This window comes from Canis lupus, chromosome X, assembly GCF_011100685.1.
Source record: "Canis lupus familiaris isolate Mischka breed German Shepherd chromosome X, alternate assembly UU_Cfam_GSD_1.0, whole genome shotgun sequence".
NCBI lineage: Eukaryota > Metazoa > Chordata > Mammalia > Carnivora > Canidae > Canis > Canis lupus.
Window position 1 is genome coordinate 31,636,790 of NC_049260.1, and position 18,290 is coordinate 31,655,079.

Consider the following 18,290-nt stretch of genomic DNA (forward strand, 5'->3'; position numbering starts at 1 on the left):
GATTGAAATCATTAATTTGCTAAGACTTGTTTTGTGATCTATCATATGACCTGGCTGGAGATAATCCCCATGTGCTTGAAAAGAATGTGTATTCTGCCACTATTGGGTAGGATGTTCTGTATACGTCAGTTAATTCCATTTGGTCTAAAGTAGGATTCAAGTTCAAAGTTTTCTTGTTTTCTGTCTGAATGATTTATCCATTGCTGAAAGTGGGGCATTAAAGTCCCCTACTATTATTGGATTGCTGTCTATTTCTTCCTTCCGATCTATTACAATTTGCTTAATACATATAAGTGCTCCAATGTTGGGTGCATATATATTTATTCTTCTTGATGAATTGACCCCTTACATAATGACCTTTTTTTAAATATTTTATTTATTTATTCATGAGAGACACACAGAGAGAGAGAGAGAGAGAGTGAGAGAGGCAGAGACATGGGCAGAGGGAGAAGCAAGCTCCATGCAGGAGCCTGACATGGGACTTGATACTGGGTCTCCAGGATCACAGCCTGGGCTGAAGGCACATGCTCAACTGCAGAGCCACCCAGGTGTCCCCATAATGACCATTTTTATGTGTTAACTATTTTTGGCTTAAAGTCTATTTTGACTGATATAAGTATGGCTACCTTGATTTCTTTTAGTTTCCACTCGCATGAAAAATATTTTGATATCCCTACACTTTGAATCTATATATGTCCTTAAAGCTGAAGTGAGTCTCTTGTCAGCAGTGTGTAGGGTCTTGTTTTGTTGTTTTATCCATCCCAACTTCTCTATGCCTCTTGATTGGAAAATTTAATCCTTTAACATTTAGGGTAGTTATTGATATATTAGGACTCATTAATGCCATCTTAATGTTTTTTGGGTGTTTTATAGTGCTATTTTTCTTTTCTTCTTGTTGCTTTGTGTTGTAAATTGATCATTTTCTCTTGTGGTACACTTTGATTCTCTCCTCTTTGGGGTATCTAGTGCAGATTTTTGTCTTGTGGTTCCCAAAAGGCTTACATAAAACAACTTTCTATATCTCTATACAGAGATATAGATATCCATCTCTTTTATGCAAATTACAATTTAACTTCAATCAAATACAAAAATTATGCTTTTGCTCCCCTATTTCATGTTCGATGCCACCATTTACATCTTTTTATATTTTGTATCCATTAACCAATTAAATTGTCATTATTTTTAATTTTTTTCTCCTTTAAGCTTTACACTAGAGTTAAAAACCCCCACAAATACCTTTATACTAGAGTTAATCAGGTAACACACCACCACATTACAGTATTAGGGTTTTCTGAATCTGACCATATATACCTTTACCAGTGTGATATATATATTCATTTATTTTTATTTTTATATTTTTTGACCTTTTGCTTCATCTTGGAGAACTATTTTGGCATTTCTTGTAAGGCAGATTTAGTAGAGATGAATTCCCTCTGCTTTGTTTATTAGGGAAAGCCTTTATTTGGCTTTAGTTCTGAAAGGTGAGTAAAGTACTCTTGGCTGGCAGTGTCTTTCTTTCAGCACTTAGAATATAGCATCTTTTCTGGCCTATAAGGTCTCTGCTGAAAAATTTTCTGATAGCTTTTTTGGGGTTCCCTTCTATGAGAGATTTTTCTTTCTCTTGCTGCTTTTAAAATTCTCTATCTTTGGCTTGAGACAGTTTTATATTGTATCTTGGAGAAGATCACTTTGGATAGAATTTTGAAGTGATTTATTACCCTCATGAACTTGGATATCCAAATCTCTCCCCAGATTCAGAAATTTCTGAGCCATTATTTTTTTAAAAAGCTTTCTACCCCTTTCTCCCTCTCTTCTGGAACTGCAGTGATGCATTTATTATTTCTTTTGATGATGTTCCATGAGTTCCATAGGCTTTCATCATTTTTTTTCATTGTTTTTCCTTTTTTAATCTCTGGGTAATTCAATTGATTTGTCTTATAATTCATTGATTCTCTCTTCTGCTTATTTAAGTCTGCTGTTGAAACTCTATATTGACTTCTACAGTTCATTCATTATATTCTTCAGCTCCAAAATTTGTTTGGTTATTTTTTATGTTTTCTATTTCTTTGTGAAACTTCTCATTTTGTTCCTGTATCACTTTTTGATATCAATAAATTGTTTATGTATATTCTCTTATAGCTCTCTGAGCATCCATAGAACAATTATTTTGATTTCTTTATTGTGTAATTTGTGACTATCCACTTCTTTGGGGGCTAATTGCTGGACATTTGCTGTATTCCTTTGATGGACAGATATTTCCCCTTGTGATTCTTCATAATCTCTGTAGCCTTGGGTAGATGTCTGCACACTTGAAGAAGTGTTCCAGACTTTATGGACTGACTTCAGTAAGGAAGACCTTTTACCTATGGATGAGAGCATGGTAGCTTGTAGTATGACCCTGGGTTTAGTGGAGTAGGGTGCCAAGTGTGGAGGCACATCATGGCACCAGGTCAAAGAGCATGTAAGGCCTCTTCAGCTCAAGTTACTGAAGTTCATATCTTTGACAACCCTGTAATCCTTGGTGAGCACTGTCAGAGGATTATAATGGCTGCAAGAGATTTTGGGGTCCTAATATGTGCCTTAGGTCTGGTATCTAGGGACCAGGGCAGGCAGTGGTGGTGGCCAGATCCAGTGGTTTGCACACACTCAGCTATGGGGCCATGTGCAGCTAGTTGTGTAGTGGCAGAAACCAGTTGCAGACACATTCATAGTGATGGTGGCCAGTCAGGTAGCAAGGGCCAAGGCCCACTACGGGCTCACTGACTTCTATGGAGGCCTTGCCTGCTGGCATGCTTTCCTACGGATGCATAGTATTCCAATGGACATGCATGCTGCCATGGAGTCCAATTACAAAGGTTTGATTGGGGGTGTGCAAGTGCACAGCTGGAGGGCCTAGCTCTGCATAAGAACATTGGTCATGACCAGTGATAAAAAGAAGCACCTGATCTTGGCCCACAAGCAGCTGCCAGGGCCCTGGTTGTCACTGTGCTTGCCTGTGGCTATCTACTCTCCCCCCAGGCATTCACACTGGAGGCTAATGGCTGGCATCAGGTGGGTGGCATGCAGGTGCACAGCTGGATGTGCTAGTCTTGAGCACTGACTCAATGATGGGGTTCAGCCAGAGGGTCTTAGGCTGGCATCTTCAGCCTCCTGGATGCAAAAGCCAGATCTGGCTGTGAGTGTGACTCTCAAACTCCAGTAGGGATGGGGAAGGACTCAGGCACCTAGCATCAGCAAATGTGAAAACCTATTGGGTGAGAGCTAAAGAGATCTTCAGGGATCTGCAATGGCTACACTGGCCCTTGGCTTCATAAGTGGTAAATTCTGTTGAGGTTGAAGAGCAGGTTTGTGAAAATCATGATTGCTCCCATTGTATGTTAATAACAGCCTCTGCTTTCCTCCTTGTTCCTAGCTGTCTCAATACTATCTCAGAGAATTTAAAATAACATAAAGATGCTTACTGAAGTCAGGAGGGCAGTGGATAAACAATGTGTGTGTGTGTGTGTGTGTGTGTGTGTGTGTGTAACTCTTATCAAAGACTCTGATTTTAGTTAAGATTAACAAATTTTGCATTAGTATTTTCACAACCTCAGCAGTGTAATATATTCGGTAATAAGGAAGGTCAGACATTGATACTGTGGTAATTAAGTGCCAAGCCATGTTCTTTACTTGTATTTACTTATGTGATGATCACAACAAGCCATGAGGTGAATTCTGTTATTCTCATTTTACATATAAGGAAGCTAAGACACAGCAATATTAATTTTTCCAGCATAGCAGAACTAATAAGGTGTGTAGGAGCTTAATTACAACATTCTGCTCCCTTGCCCAGCTAGCTACACACAAACTAATAGGTATGTGATATTTTTGATGTGGTGGTCTTCAACTATAAATGCTTTTCTTTCACTGTGGAAGACCACTTATTTCACATTTTATCATAGTAGTTTTAAGAGCATGTGGCTGATTAGAAATGACAAATACCCACCATTTGCTTCGACATGGATGGAACTAGAGGGTATTATGCTGAGTGAAATAAGTCAATCGGAGAAGGACAAACATTATATGGTCTCATTCATTTGGGGAATATAAAAAATAGTGAAAGGGAATAAAGGGGAAAGGAGAAAAAATAAGTGGGAAATATCAGAAAGGGAGACAGAACATGAAAGACTCCTAACTCTGGGAAACGAACTAGGGGTGGTGGAAGGGGAGGAGGGCGAGGGGTGGGGGTGACTGGGTGGCGGGCACTGAGGTGGGCACTTGACAGGATGAGCACTGGTTGTTATTCTGTATATTGACAAATTGAACACCAATAAAAAATAAATTTATTAAAAAAAGAGCATGTGGCTGGAAGTGTATTGCTTTTGGATTTCTTGTTCATATGCTTTCTAAGAAAACTCTAGCTTGTGTGCTAAGACATAACTGTCTACTTTAGTTTCACTTTTTCTTTTGCAGTTATAGTTTGTTCTTGATGAGTTCAGGAACCATACCTTCTCTTTCCCCTCAATATTCTAGAATCATGGCATGGTGCTAAGCTCATAAAAAGGGAATAACAAATGTTGGTGTATTCACTGCTACTTTTTTATCCAAAAACTACATCTGATAGTTATTTGTAATTTGCATAAAGAACACATTCCTCCAAAAAGAATTTATTTTTTGAGTCCATTTTGTGATAGGGACATAAGAATAAAACATAGTTCTGCTGCCATTGAGGAACTTCTGGCATAATAGGAAGAGACATATGTAAACAAATTATGCAGTGATGTGCTATAGACCAGTTGTTAAAATTTGATAAATGTGTGATGAGTAAGTAAGCTTCAGTGGAGATGGAGAATTCTAATCCTGATTTTGGTAAGAAATATTGGACACATGCACTGTTAGAACTGAAAAAAAGTTTTAGGGATTATTTTGTCTAATCTCTCATTTTATAGGTAAGAACCTGAAGTACTGGGATGTTGAATGGGATTTCCCCTATTAAGTCCAAACTTGACTATGAAGAAAAACTGTTGGTTAAAAAAGAAAGAAAGAGCTTTTTTGCAATGGGTTTACAGCTAGAACACAGCTGTCGTGAAAACCGCCGCTAAACCTAAACCAAAATGGGAAAGGAAAAGACTCACATCAACATCGTCGTCATTGGACATGTAGATTCGGGCAAGTCTACCACTACTGGCCATCTGATCTACAAATGTGATGGGATCGACAAAAGAACTATCGGAAAATTTGAGAAGGAGGCTGCTGAGATGGGAAAAGGCTCCTTCAGGTATGCCTGGGTCTTGGATAAACTGAAAGCTGAACGTGAACGTGGGATCACCATTGATACCTCCCTGTGGAAATTCGAGACCAGCAAGTATTATGTGACCATCACTGATGCCGCAGGACACAGAGACTTTATCAAAAACATGATTACAGGCACATCTCAGGCTGACTGTCCTGATTGTTGCTGCTGGTGTTGGTGAATTTGAAGCAGGTATCTCCAAGAATGGGCAGACCCATGAGCATGCCCTTCTGGCTTACACACTGGGTGTAAAACAACTAATTGTTGGTGTTAACAAAATGGATTCCACTGAACCACCCTACAGCCAGAAGAGATTCGAGGGAATCGTTAAGGAAGTCAGCACCTACATTAAGAAAATTGGCTACAACCCCGACACAGTAGCATTTGGGCCAATTTCTGGTTAGAATGGTGACAACATGCTGGAGCCAAGTGCTAACATGCCTTGGTTCAAGGGATGGAAAGTCACCCGTAAAGATGGGAAAGCCAGCGGGACCACACTGCTTGAAGCTCTGGCTTGCATTCTGCCACCAACTCATCCAACTGATATGCCCTTGCATCTGCCTCTCCAGGACATCTACAAAATTGGTGGTATTGGTACTGTCCCAGTGGGTCGAGTGGAGACTGGTGTTCTCAAGCCTGGCATGGTGGTCACCTTTGCTCCAGTCAATGTTACAACTGAAGTAAAGTCTGTTGAAATGCACCATGAAGCTTTGAGTGAGGCTCTTCCTGGGGACAATGTGGGCTTCAATGTCAAGAACGGATCTGTCAAAGATGTTCGTCGTGGCAACGTGGCTGGTGACAGCAAAAATGACCCACCAATGGAAGCAGCTGGCTTCATGGCTCAGGTGATTATCCTGAACCTTCCAGGCCAAATCAGTGCTGGATATGCACCTGTGCTGGATTGTCACACAGTTCACATTGCTTGCAAGTTTGCTGACCTGAAGGAGAAGAGAGATCATCATTCTGGAAGAAAGCTGGAAGATGGTCCCAAGTTCTTGAAATCTGGGGATGCTGCCATTGTTGATATGATTCCTGGCAAACCTAGGTGTGTTGAGAGCTTCTCTGACTATCCTCCTCTGGGCCGTTGTTTTGCTGTACATGGCATGAGACAGACGGTTGCTGTGAGTGTCATCAAAGCAGTGGACAAGAAGGCAGCTGGAGCTGGCAAAGTCACCAAGTCTCCCCAGAAAGCTCAGAAGGCTAACTGAATATTATCCCCCATACCTGCCGCCCCAGTCTTTTTTTTTTTAAACTTTTTTTTATTTATGATAGTCATACAGAGAGAGAGAGAGAGAGGCAGAGACATAGGCAGAGGGAGAAGCAGGCTCCATACACCGGGAGCCTGACGTGGGATTCGATCCTGGGTCTCCAGGATCGCGCCCTGGGCCAAAGGCAGGCGCCAAACCACTGCGCCACCCAGGGATCCCTGCCGCCCCAGTCTTAATCAGTGGTGGAAGAACAGTCTCAGAACTGTTTGTGTCAATTGGCCATTTAAGTTTAATAGTAAAAGACTGGTTAATGATAACAATGCATCGTAAAACCTTCAGAAGGAAAGGAGAATGTTTTGTGGACCATTTGTTTTATGTGTGTGTGTCTGTGTGGCAGTTTTAAATTATTAGTTTTTAAAATCAGTACTTTTTAATGGAAACAACTTGACCAAAAATCTGTCACAGAATTTTGAGACCCATTAAAACAAAAGTTTAATGAGAAAAAAAAAATTAAAAATAAATAAATAAATAATAAAAATTAAAAAGAAAGAAAGAAAAAGACCCTATGAATCCATTTAATCTCAAGAGGGCTTCTCTATGAGTACCATCTACTCAAAGGTATTTAGAGGGGATCCCTGGGTGGCTCAGCGGTTTAGCACGCCTGCCTTTGGCTCAGGGTGTGATCCTGGAGCCCCAGGATCAAATCCCACATCAGGCTCCCTGCATGGAGCCTGCTTCTCCCTCTGCCTGTGCTTCTGCCATTCTCTCTCTCTCTCTCTCTCTCTCTCTGTGTGTGTGTGTGTCTCATGAATAAATAAATAAGATCTTTAAAAAAAAAACAAAGGCATTTAGAGGCAATAGACTCAGCTCTATTACTGTCATGCACCTTCTCACCTCATAATTGGCCAAGATGTAGAGATGGGAGGAAGGAGAGTCCTCATGCTTGACAGTTTGGGGAGCATGAAGAGTGGCCAAACAAAAAGATTCTTCCTTTCCCCTCTCCAAGATATTCCTTCTAAATGCAAGTGGTCCTAATGATGGGTTTGTTCTAAGAGAATCACTCGTAAATTGTGGCTGAGTCTTAAAGAAGGAGAGACTCTGTTCTTTTTTCCTACTTTATCATCTGGATGTTCTGGTACCACTGTCTAAGGAAGAGTGATCAGAGTTTTGGGAGTAGTTTGACAGGCATTCTGTAGACATTCGTGGCATCATGAATTGAAAGATCAATGCTGTTTTCTCATCTAGACGTTTCTCAAGATGAGGATTCCACTGAAGTGGTTTAGACCAGTAAGACCTTAGAGATTATGGTGTAGGAGGGGCTTGAAAAGAATCAGAGGCATCTTCTTCCATCCCAGTTTTCCATAGTCCTTAGAGAAGGGGATAACAGTGGTTCTGATAGCTCCAGGAGGAGCTCCAGCATTTCTCAAACCACTGGCTGGCTAAACATTGGGATGTTCAAATCAGAGGGGTGTTGGAAGTATGGAGTACTGGCAGGGGGCCAGAGGGAGACAATACAGATAATACTCTGTAGGGGTCCGTGGTTCTGGAGTGTTGCTGAGTAAAGCTGATGCCTATCAAACCACCTACATAGCAGTAGCCCCAGGCAGAATTAGAAATCAAAGTGAGACATCAGGCTCCAACGGGCAACAGTTATATGTGAGCATTTCTGTGCCCCTAATGTTCTTCCCCATTCCCAAACCTACAGGAGCTCTATATGTAAGAGCAGTGTAGAAGAAATATCCCCAACCCCACTGACACACACACACACACACACACACACAGTACTACACCGAAAGAAATAAGAAGAGGAACAGATTACAACCTGTATCTCTCCAGTTCCCTTGACATACAAACTCAATGTTAGCTGTAAGATCTCTAAAATAATAAATGGGATATTTGAATCTAAATAGGACAAATCTTAATAGCCCAAAAGAAAAGATTTTTTTAAGATTTTATTTATTTATTCATGACAGACACAGAGAGAGAGGCAAAGACATAGAGGGAGAAGCAGGCTCCCCGTGGGGAGCCCGATGCAAGACTCAGTCCCGGGACCCCGGGATCATGACCTGAGCCAAAAGCAGATGCTCAACCACTGAGCCACCCAGGTGCCCCCCAAAAGAAAAGATTTACCAAATTTTATAAAGAACTGGAAAAGGGAAAATTTGAGATTTCATAGTAAGAAGTAGTTAGACTAGTTCACATTTATAATTTAGTCACTTCACAGTGGTGGACCAAAGTGGCAAGTGGAAGGTATGGGAGCAATTCCACCCTGACAGAGAAAACTATTTTGACACTGATATTTTAAAATTTTATTTGTCACATACTAATAATAAACGCATACAAACTTTTGGTAGACTTTATTGTTCTCTAGAGACATTGCAGTCCCTGTACTTAGAACAGTGTCTACAAAACCTCCTTCTTTCCTTCTTGTTAACACAATTGCCATTTGAGACTCCCCCCCACAAGACCTTTATACTGGCTTAGTGATTTGTCCAAGGAAACAAAATTTCTTTTCACAGGGAAAGGAAATTTATTAGCGGCAAGTAGAGAATTTTGCAGACATTTTACAATCTCTGGCCTTGATTTAAAATTATATTTTTCTTGGGCAGCTTGGGTAGCTCAGTGGTTTAGTGCCACCTTCAGCCCAGGATGTGATCCTGGAGACCCCAGATCGAGTCCCACGTCGGGCTCCCTGCATGGAGCCTGCTTCTCTCTCTGCCTATGTCTCTGCCTCTCTCATGAAAAAAATAAATAAATAATAAATAAATAAGTAACACTTATTTCTCAGGTTATAGTTCCAGAGGCTGGGAAGTTCAAGATCAAGATGCTGACAGATGTGGTGTGTGGGGAGGGCCCTCTTCCTCATTTGAAAATGGTGATCTTATTCTTACTCTATTCTCATATGGTGGAGAGCAGAGAGAGAGAAAGTAATCCCTTATGTCCCTTCTTATCAGGGTACTAATTCCATTCATAAGGGCTCCTCCCTCATGACCTAATTAATTTTCAAAGGCCCCACATCCTAATACCATCACATTGAAGGTTAGGATTTCAACAGATAAATTTTAAGACATAACTATTTGGTTTGTAACACCTGAGGTGGATCCTGAAGGTGAGGCAGCTGGAGGCTGTCAGCCAAATGCATGTCTTACAGTTAAACAAGCTCTCACATGAGAGGACATATATACTGCACATATCCCATCCTGATGGCACATTACATTTCATTTTGTTTTGTTTTGTTTTTTAATTTTAGTTAGTGAACATACAGTGCAATATTGGTTTCTGGAGTAGAATTCAGTGATTCATCACTTACATACAATACCTAGTGCTCATCACAACAAATGCTCTCTTTAATACCCATCTCGCCCATCCCTTCATCAACCCTCAGTTTGTCCTTTACTGTTAAGAATCTCTTATGGGGACGCCTGGGTGACTCAGTCATTTAAGCATCTGCTTTCAGCTCAGGTCGTGATCCCAGGGTCCTGGGATGGAGCCCTGCATTGGGCTCCCTGCTAAGTGGGTTGCCTGCTTCTCCCTCTGCTTCTCCTTCTGCCACTTCCCCACTTGTACTCTCTCTCTGTCAAACAAGTAAATAATTTTTTTAATTTTAAAATTTTTTGTTCCCTTCTTTCCTTTTTTTCTTTTCTCCTTTCCCATATGTTCATCTGTTTTCTTTCTAAAATTCCACATAGGGATCCCTGGGTGGCGCAGCGGTTTAGCGCCTGCCCTTGGCCCAGGGCGCGATCCTGGAGACCTGGGATCGAATCCCATATCGGGCTCCCGGTACATGGAGCCTGCTTCTCCCTCTGCCTATGTCTCTGCTTCTCTCTCTCTCTCTGTGTGACTATCATAAATAAATAAAATAAATAAATAAAAAAAATAAATAAAATTCCACATATGAGTGGGATCTCATGGTATTTGTCTTTCTTTGACTGACTCATTACACTTAGCATAATACATTCTAGCTCCATCCACATCATTGCAAATGGCAAGATTTCATTTTTTGATGGCTGAGTAATATTCCATTGTATACTTAGACCACATCTTCTTTATCCATTCCTCAGTTGATGGACATTGGGGTCCTCTCCATAGTTTGGCTATTGTTGATAATTCTGCTATAAACATTGAGATGCATGTACTCCTTCAAATCTGTATTTCTGTATCCTTTGGGTAAATACCTAGTAATGAAGTTGTTGGGTTATAGGGTATTTTTGTTTTTAACTTTTTGAGGAAACCTCCATACTGTTTGCCCCAGTAGCTGTATCAGTTTTTATCCCCACCAATAGTGCAAGAGGCTTGCCCTTTCTCTGCATCCTCACCAACACATGTTGTCTCTTGTGTGTTAATTTTAGCCATTCTGATGGGTGTGAAATCATCATGTTTGTTTGTTTTTTTAAGATTTTATCTATTAAAAAAAAAAAGATTTTATCTATTTATTCATGAGAGACACAGAGAGAGGCAGAGACACAGGCAGAGGGAGAAGCAGGCTCCTTGCAGGGATCCCAATGTTGATTGAGCAAATGACTGTTGATTTTGGCCCAGCTCACGATCTCAAAGTCATGGGACTGAGCTTCAAGTTGGACTCCATGCTCAGCATGGAGTCTGCTTATCCCTCTTTCTCTATTTCTCCCCCAACTCATGCTTGTGCACTATCTCTCTCTTTCAAGTAAATAACTAAATAAATAAAATCTTTTTAAAAATAAAAATAAATTTAAAAATAAAATTAAATCTAGCTTGTCTGAGATAAGTATGGCTATTCTGGCTTTATTTTGACATCCATTAGCATGATAGATGGTTCTCTATCCCCTCACTTTCATCTGCACATGTCTTTAGGTCTAGAATGAGTCTCTTGTAAGCAGCATACAGATGGATCTTATTTTTTTAATCCATTCTGATACCCTATGTCTTTTGATTAGAGCATTTAGTCCACTTACATTCAGTGCAATAGAAAGATATGAATTTAGTGCCATTGTGTACCCTGTAGAGTTGGTATTTCTGGTGATGTTCTCTGGTCTCTTTAGCCTTTGTTGCTTTTAATCTTTTTTTTCTCCACTCACAGAGTCCCCCATAAAAATTCTTACATGGCTGATTTAGTGGTCACAAACTCCTTTTGTTTTTCTTTTTTCTGGGAAACTCTTTATTTCTCCTATTCCAAAAGACAGGCTTGTTGGATAAAGAATTCTTGACTGCATGTTTTTCCCATTCGGCACATTGAATATTTTCTGCCACTGTCATCTGGCCTGCTCTGTTTCTGTGGAAAGATCTGCTGCAAACCTGATCTGTCTTCCCTTATAGGTTAAGGACTCTTCCCTTTCTGCTTTTAGGATTCTTTCCCTATTTGTATATTTTGTAAATTTGACTATAATATGTTTTGGTGATGGTCAGCTTCTGTTGAATTTAGTGGGAGTTCTCTGTGTTTGTTGGATTTTGTTGTTGTTTGTTGTTTGTTGGATTTTGATGTCTGTGTCCTTCCCCAGATTAGGGAAATTTTCAACTATAATTTGTTCAAATAAACCTTCTGCTCCTTTTTCTGCCTCTTCATCTTCTGAAACATCTATGATATGAATGTTATTACATTTTAATAAGTTGCTGATTTTCCTAAATCTACTTTTGTGGTTAATTACTTTTCTATACATTTCAGCTTCATTACTTTCCCTAATTTTATCTTCAGTATCACTGATTTGCTACTCTGCTTCATCCATCCTCATTTATAAAGCCTCCATTTGGGATTGCATCTCAGTTATAGCATTTTTAATTTCAGCCCCACTAGATTTTAGTTCTTTTATCTCTGCAGAAAGGGATTCTCTAGTGTCTTTCATGCTTTTTTCAAGACCAGCTAGTATTCTTATAATCAGTGTGTTTGTTTGTTTTTTTATAATCAGTGTTTTAAATTCTATTTCAAACATCTTACTTATATCTATATTGATTGACTCCTTGGCTGTGAGTTCTACTTCCTGTTCATTCTTTTAGACAGAATTTCTCCATCTTGTCATTTTGTCCAGAAAACAAAAACAAACAAAAAGAAAACAAAACAAAACAAAGAAAAAAACTCCAGGAAAAAACAACAACAACTAGATCCTGGGTGTGTTTTGGTCTGATTGTTAAAAAATCTAGATCCCAAATAAAAATTTAAAAAGAAAGAAAGAAAAAAAAACTGAAAATAAATAAAAAATATATGTATATAAATAAAATTTTTAAGTTAAAAAAGGAACTTAAAAAAGAAAATAAGTGAAAAAATAATAATAAAAATAAAAATGAACAGGAAGCTAGATCCTAGTTCCCTTAGATCTGAAGCTTTGCAGCATTCTATGATCAGTAGACTGTGCCAGCAAGTTGTTTCTGGTGGTCTTCTGGGGAAAGGGCCTGCTATGCTGATTCTCAGGCTGACTTGTTTCAGTGAAAATGTGCCTGGCGGGGGGCGGGGGGCTGGGGGGTGGGTGGGTAAGCTGCTTGGTGTAAGAGCTGCTTGGTGTAAGCAGCTCTGGCCTCCATTAGGTGGTGCTGTTTTGCTACCTGCAGGCTTTCAGTGCTGTTGGCCAGGATGAATATGGTAACACCTCCTCTCTAGCCCCTGAGTTGAAAGTTGATGGTCCCACCCCTCAGTGAGCTCTCACCAAGGAGCAATTACCCCACTTGTGTTCCTGGTTTCTGTCTGAACCCTGCATTTATCCCTCCTGTGTCCAACCATTTTTATCTCAAGTGCATGACTGAGTTTCAAAAATCCAACTTTTAGGGATTCCCATGGTGCAAACCCTTCCTTTTCCTCCAGGAGGGTCTCACTGTGCTTTTTGCCATTTACCAGCCAGTCCCAGGAAAGCAGTTGCACAAGCGCACAGCAATTCATAGTTTATGGTGAAAATACAGAGAGAGCTGGCACCTGGACCTGCTGCTCTCAGCTGGATTCCCTGTTCCTATGCCTGGAAACAGTGAAGCACGTTGGCACCACCAGCTCTTCTTGTCACGCAGGGGATCCTCAGACCACATTGTGACTCCTGAGAATTTGTCTCTCTTTGCCCCTGAGCAGCATTAAGCCAGGCACTTCTCCACTGCAGTGGACTTCTAAAAGTTTAGATTTTGTGCTCCACTGCTTCTAATACTTTGTGGTTGCCTCTGTAAGTGGGCTCCTTCCCACTGCCATATCCACAGCTATATCTCCCCCACTTAAACTCTCCACACCTCCTACCTTGCAAAAGGTGGTTGCTTTTCTACTTATAGACTTGCAGTTTTTGTTCTCTCAGACATCTAATTGATTTCCTGGATGTTCCAAATGATTTGATAACTATCTGTGTACTAGACTAGCTTAGGGTCCCCCTACTACTCCTGTGATCTTAACTCCTTCCCACATTAAATTTCTGTATCCCCAGCTTTTCTATTTGTTTTAGAAGTGCAATAAATGTTTTGTAATGCCTCATTAGATGCTTATCAACCACTTCCATACAGCCAAAAAATGTTTGGCTACCCAACATGTTTAGCTATAAAGAAGAGTCAATTTAGTAAACATGGAACTGAAGTCATTGTATGACTTGACTCATTTCTGTGTCACAGCTCTCCTTTCATTTGATCAAATAAAGTGTGGATTCCAAGACAAAAAAGAATATCTTTTATTCATATTTTATATCTCTTCATTCCTTTTTATCCCCACACACAAAAATACAGAACCTGGCAGGGCATCTACTGCCCAGGAAGATCACAGTAAAGATCAGTGCAAATAGCCTTTGTGTTGCTTGCTATTACTGGTTCTGATTTGCAATCCATTCATTTTGTCTGTTTTCTTCTTTATGAAAGGAACATAATCCCCAATAGTAAGACATTATAAAAGAAATACTCAGAAGAAAAAATACAATATTTTTAAAAATTGAACTACCATTTTCTGGGACCTGCAAAGGACATCTCCAGAAAGGTAATCTTTCCAGCACACCACAGTGATGTCTGGGATCAAAATATGTTACAGACTGAGGGATCCAAGCAGTCACATGTCAACACACATTTAGAAAGAAAAAAAAGCAGGCAAGAAGAAGAGAGAAAAGGAGAAAGTCTGTATAAAAGTAAAGTTGGGAGGGCTGAGAGGCTTCTCTGAGCAAATTACTAACAACTTTCATTTTGTCCATGGACTGAGGAAACTTTTGATTATGGGAGGCTTACTTCCAGGATCAGGACTTGTACATACAATAGTGAAGGCCAGCTGGTAGTTTGGATGAAACATGAATGTCAAGAATACCTACTAGCTACTAAAGGAGGACCTGTCCTTGGTGAGCTTTGGAGAAGGGACTCAGTGGTGACCATCAGTCCATAGCATCTCCTGGTGGCCATCCACAGGATGAATCTGGCAAGATTCATACCTATTCATACCTATTTAAACCTAAATAGGTAATTCAAAATCAGTTGTGTCACAGGATATGGCTTCATTTGCAAAGGTGTGCCTGAAGGATGCTTTTCCCAGCTAGGAGATACACATTGAGTCCGGACTTCCTGGAGGTAGGTGGGGGAGCTGCAAATGGGGAAGCTAAAACAAAGCCATATGGGGGCTTCCTGAAGGCTCTTTGATGCAACTGATTAGGATGTTCTGCTGGATAATTTACTTGTTTCAAATGCATGATTAATGGAATTATTATTCATAATTAAGAAATGCCCAAAGAGCAAAGAAAACAAACAAGGTTCTGACTAGCTATCAGTAATTGTCAGGCTCATGCTAATAATGCCCAGGAAATGAAAAAGCCCTGGCATTTTACTTTAATTTTATTAAGAATGCCATTTCCTAATAATAAACTAGTGCTGTGGGCAGTGTATATCCTGCAGATTATGTTACCTCAAAGCACCATTCCTCACGGCATTCCCTGCAAAGTATACAGATGAGGTCTGTCAGATATTATTGCTTAATTAATTAAGGCCTTTCTAGTAGGAACCTTTGTAAACAGTACTCCTTCTTCTTCCTCCTCCTCTCTTTCTCAAATCACATGTGCTGCTGGTCTCTTAAGGAGACACTATATTGGATGGAACAGAATCAGTTAGCTATTACATTAGCCTCTAATGAGAAAGCTTTATAGGGCCAATCAACTCAGTTTTATTAAAATGGCTTCTCTTCTTATAGTAAGGGGGGGAAAGTCTTAGCAAGTTTTCCTGATGTACAAACTACTCCATCATTTTTATATCTTCTTTGCTACAACTAATCAAAATACTGTCATACTCACCATTGCAGGGTATTGCAAACTGCAATGAGCCTTAGAAAGACCCTGGTCAGAGTGAAGGACCATTTGTAGAGACGGTTGCCAACTTCTCCAGTGGAGTATCTTTTGGACTACAGCAATCAGAAAAGCCGGGGTTGCCCTGAGCAAGTATTCAAAGAAACTAAACAGGGATGAGAAGGTATCTGGGTGGCTCACTCGTTTAAGCAACCGACTAATGATTTCAGCCCCAGTCATAACCTCAGGGTCATTAGATCGAGCCCCACATTTGGCTCCATGCTTAGCATGGAGTCTGCTTGAGATTCCTTCTGTACCACTGCTCCCATAGAAAGTGTATGCATGCTCTCTTTCTAAAATAAATTAAAAAATAAATACAATCCTTAAAAGATTTAAAAAAAGGCAGAGACAAGAAGGCAAACAGTAGGCTTCAAATACATTTCACAATTTGTTTCTCCTTTTGCATGTGCTCTATAAGATTTTCAAAAGAATGTGTGGCTGCCATGCCGAATGCAAGTATTTGAGTTCTTTACAGGTCTGAGAGCAAGAAATGGAGGAGGCAGGGAAGGGAGTACATTGGTATTGATCAATTCAAAGTAAGCAAAATGCAAAAAGCTAAATGGTGGCAATTCAGGCTGTAGGAAGAGATAGCCCAACTTTTGTGCAAAACTCACCAAAAAAAATGAATAAACCTGGTTCTTTCTCAGAGAACCTAAAACTATGGTTGAACCCCACAATTTTATCCCAAAGTTAGTCACTTGTACTCATGCCAAGCTAAAACAGGCGAAAAGCAATAAAGATTAAAGTAATTTGTTCTTACCAAGGCTTTTGGCAGAATAAATTTGCCCTTCAGTGTGGAGGCAGAGAAAATTAAGGCCATTCCACTTTAAGTTCAGCGTAAGCACCAGTACAGCCATCCCAGGCCCCTGTGAATGAGAGCTGAACTTTACCTTACTTCAGTTACAGGAAGAAAACAGCTTACAGCTTAACGCCCTAGAAAGCCCCATATTAGAATAAGAACAGAGCCCAAGCCAAGGGCAGGAAGCCCCTATTAGAATGAGAACAGAGCTCAATGCCCTTGAAGGCCCCATATCAGAATGTAAACAGAACTTGAAATTCCTCCCCCCCTTCTGGAGGTCCCCTAGACCAGCCTATAAAAAACTAAGCTGACCCCCACCTCGGGGTCCAAGTCTCTGCTCCGCTGTGTCGGGTATACTTGGACCCAAGCTCCAGCTTGTAAATAAACCCTCGTGTGTTTGCATCGGTGTCGGCTCCTTGGTGGTTTCTCGGATTCGCGATCTTGGGCACAACATTCAGTGTATTTAACTCCTCACTACTCAGTGTGGTACATCACCTGGGAACTTGTTAGGAGTGCAAAATATTGGGCCCCACAACAGAATCACTGAATCAGAATCTGCATGTTACTAAGATAGCCAGGGGATTTCTATGCACATCGCAGTTTGGAAAGCCCTGGTCTAGGGCACTTGTTGAAGTAATTCTGCAGTTTATTTTTTTTATTTCTATTTTTATTTTTATAAAGTTGGAATATTTGTTTTTCTTTTTTTTAGATTTTATTTATTTATTCATGAGAGACACACACACACAGAGAGAGAGAGAGAGAGAGAGAGAGAGAGAGAGAGAGGCAGAGACATAGGCAGAGGGAGAAGCAGGCTCCATGCAGGGAGCCTGATGTGGGACTTGATCCCGGGTTTCCAGGATCAGGCCCTGGGCTAAAGGGGGCGCTAAACAGCTGAGCCACCTGGGGTGCCCAATTCTGCAGTTTAGAAGGATGAAGATTCATACTGGGCTACATGAAAAGTGAGAATAAATCGATTTAATGTCTTATTTAACCTTCTTTCTAGAATTTCTTTCTTTTAAAATAATTTAATTCCCAAACTCTTAAAAAGACGAGTTGAAATGTTGTTTTCTGGGAAAGTCAGATTTTTCCATAGCTGAGTACTATTTTTAGTGAGCAATGGACTGTTTGAAAAGCAAATGTTATATTATTAGCACAAAAGTTGCAAAAAGTATAAATAGTAGGATCCTTCTTTTGGGGCAGCAAACAGACAAATTCATGGGTGCTGCCCACTTTATCTCACAGGCCTCTGAACACTATTTTGATCAAATTAAGGAAAAAGAGTCATTTAACACGGAGCAGGTTTTTTTTTTTTTTTAATTTTTATTTATTTATGATAGTCACAGTGAGAGAGAGAGAGAGGCAGAGACACAGGCAGAGGGAGAAGCAGGCTCCATGCACCGGGAGCCCGACGTGGGACTCGATCCCAGGTCTCCAGGATCGCGCCCTGGGCCAAAGGCAGGCACCAAACCGCTGCGCCACCCAGGGATCCGGAGCAGGTTTTTTTTTTAAACAAGTGTTAACAAATGTAAGAAGATTGACATCTCACCAACCACCTTTTCTGACAATGTTATTTAGTGGAACTAAATTCAATAACGAGAAAAACAGGAAAATTCACAAATATGTGGAAAAACACTCCTGAACGACTAATGGATCAAAGGAGAAATCAAAGGAGATATCAAGGGACACCTGGATGGCTCAGCTGGTTAAGGGTCCAACTCTTTATTTATTTATTTTTTTTTTTTTAAGGGTCCAACTCTTGATCTTAGCTCAGGTCT

At 40.3% G+C, this 18,290-nt stretch overlaps 1 pseudogene; it reads left to right on the forward strand.

Annotated features, from left to right (window-relative positions):
* The first annotated feature begins 5,045 nt into the window (after positions 1-5,045).
* On the forward strand, positions 5,046-6,480 carry LOC100687806 (annotated as a pseudogene).
* The last annotated feature ends 11,810 nt before the right edge of the window (positions 6,481-18,290 follow it).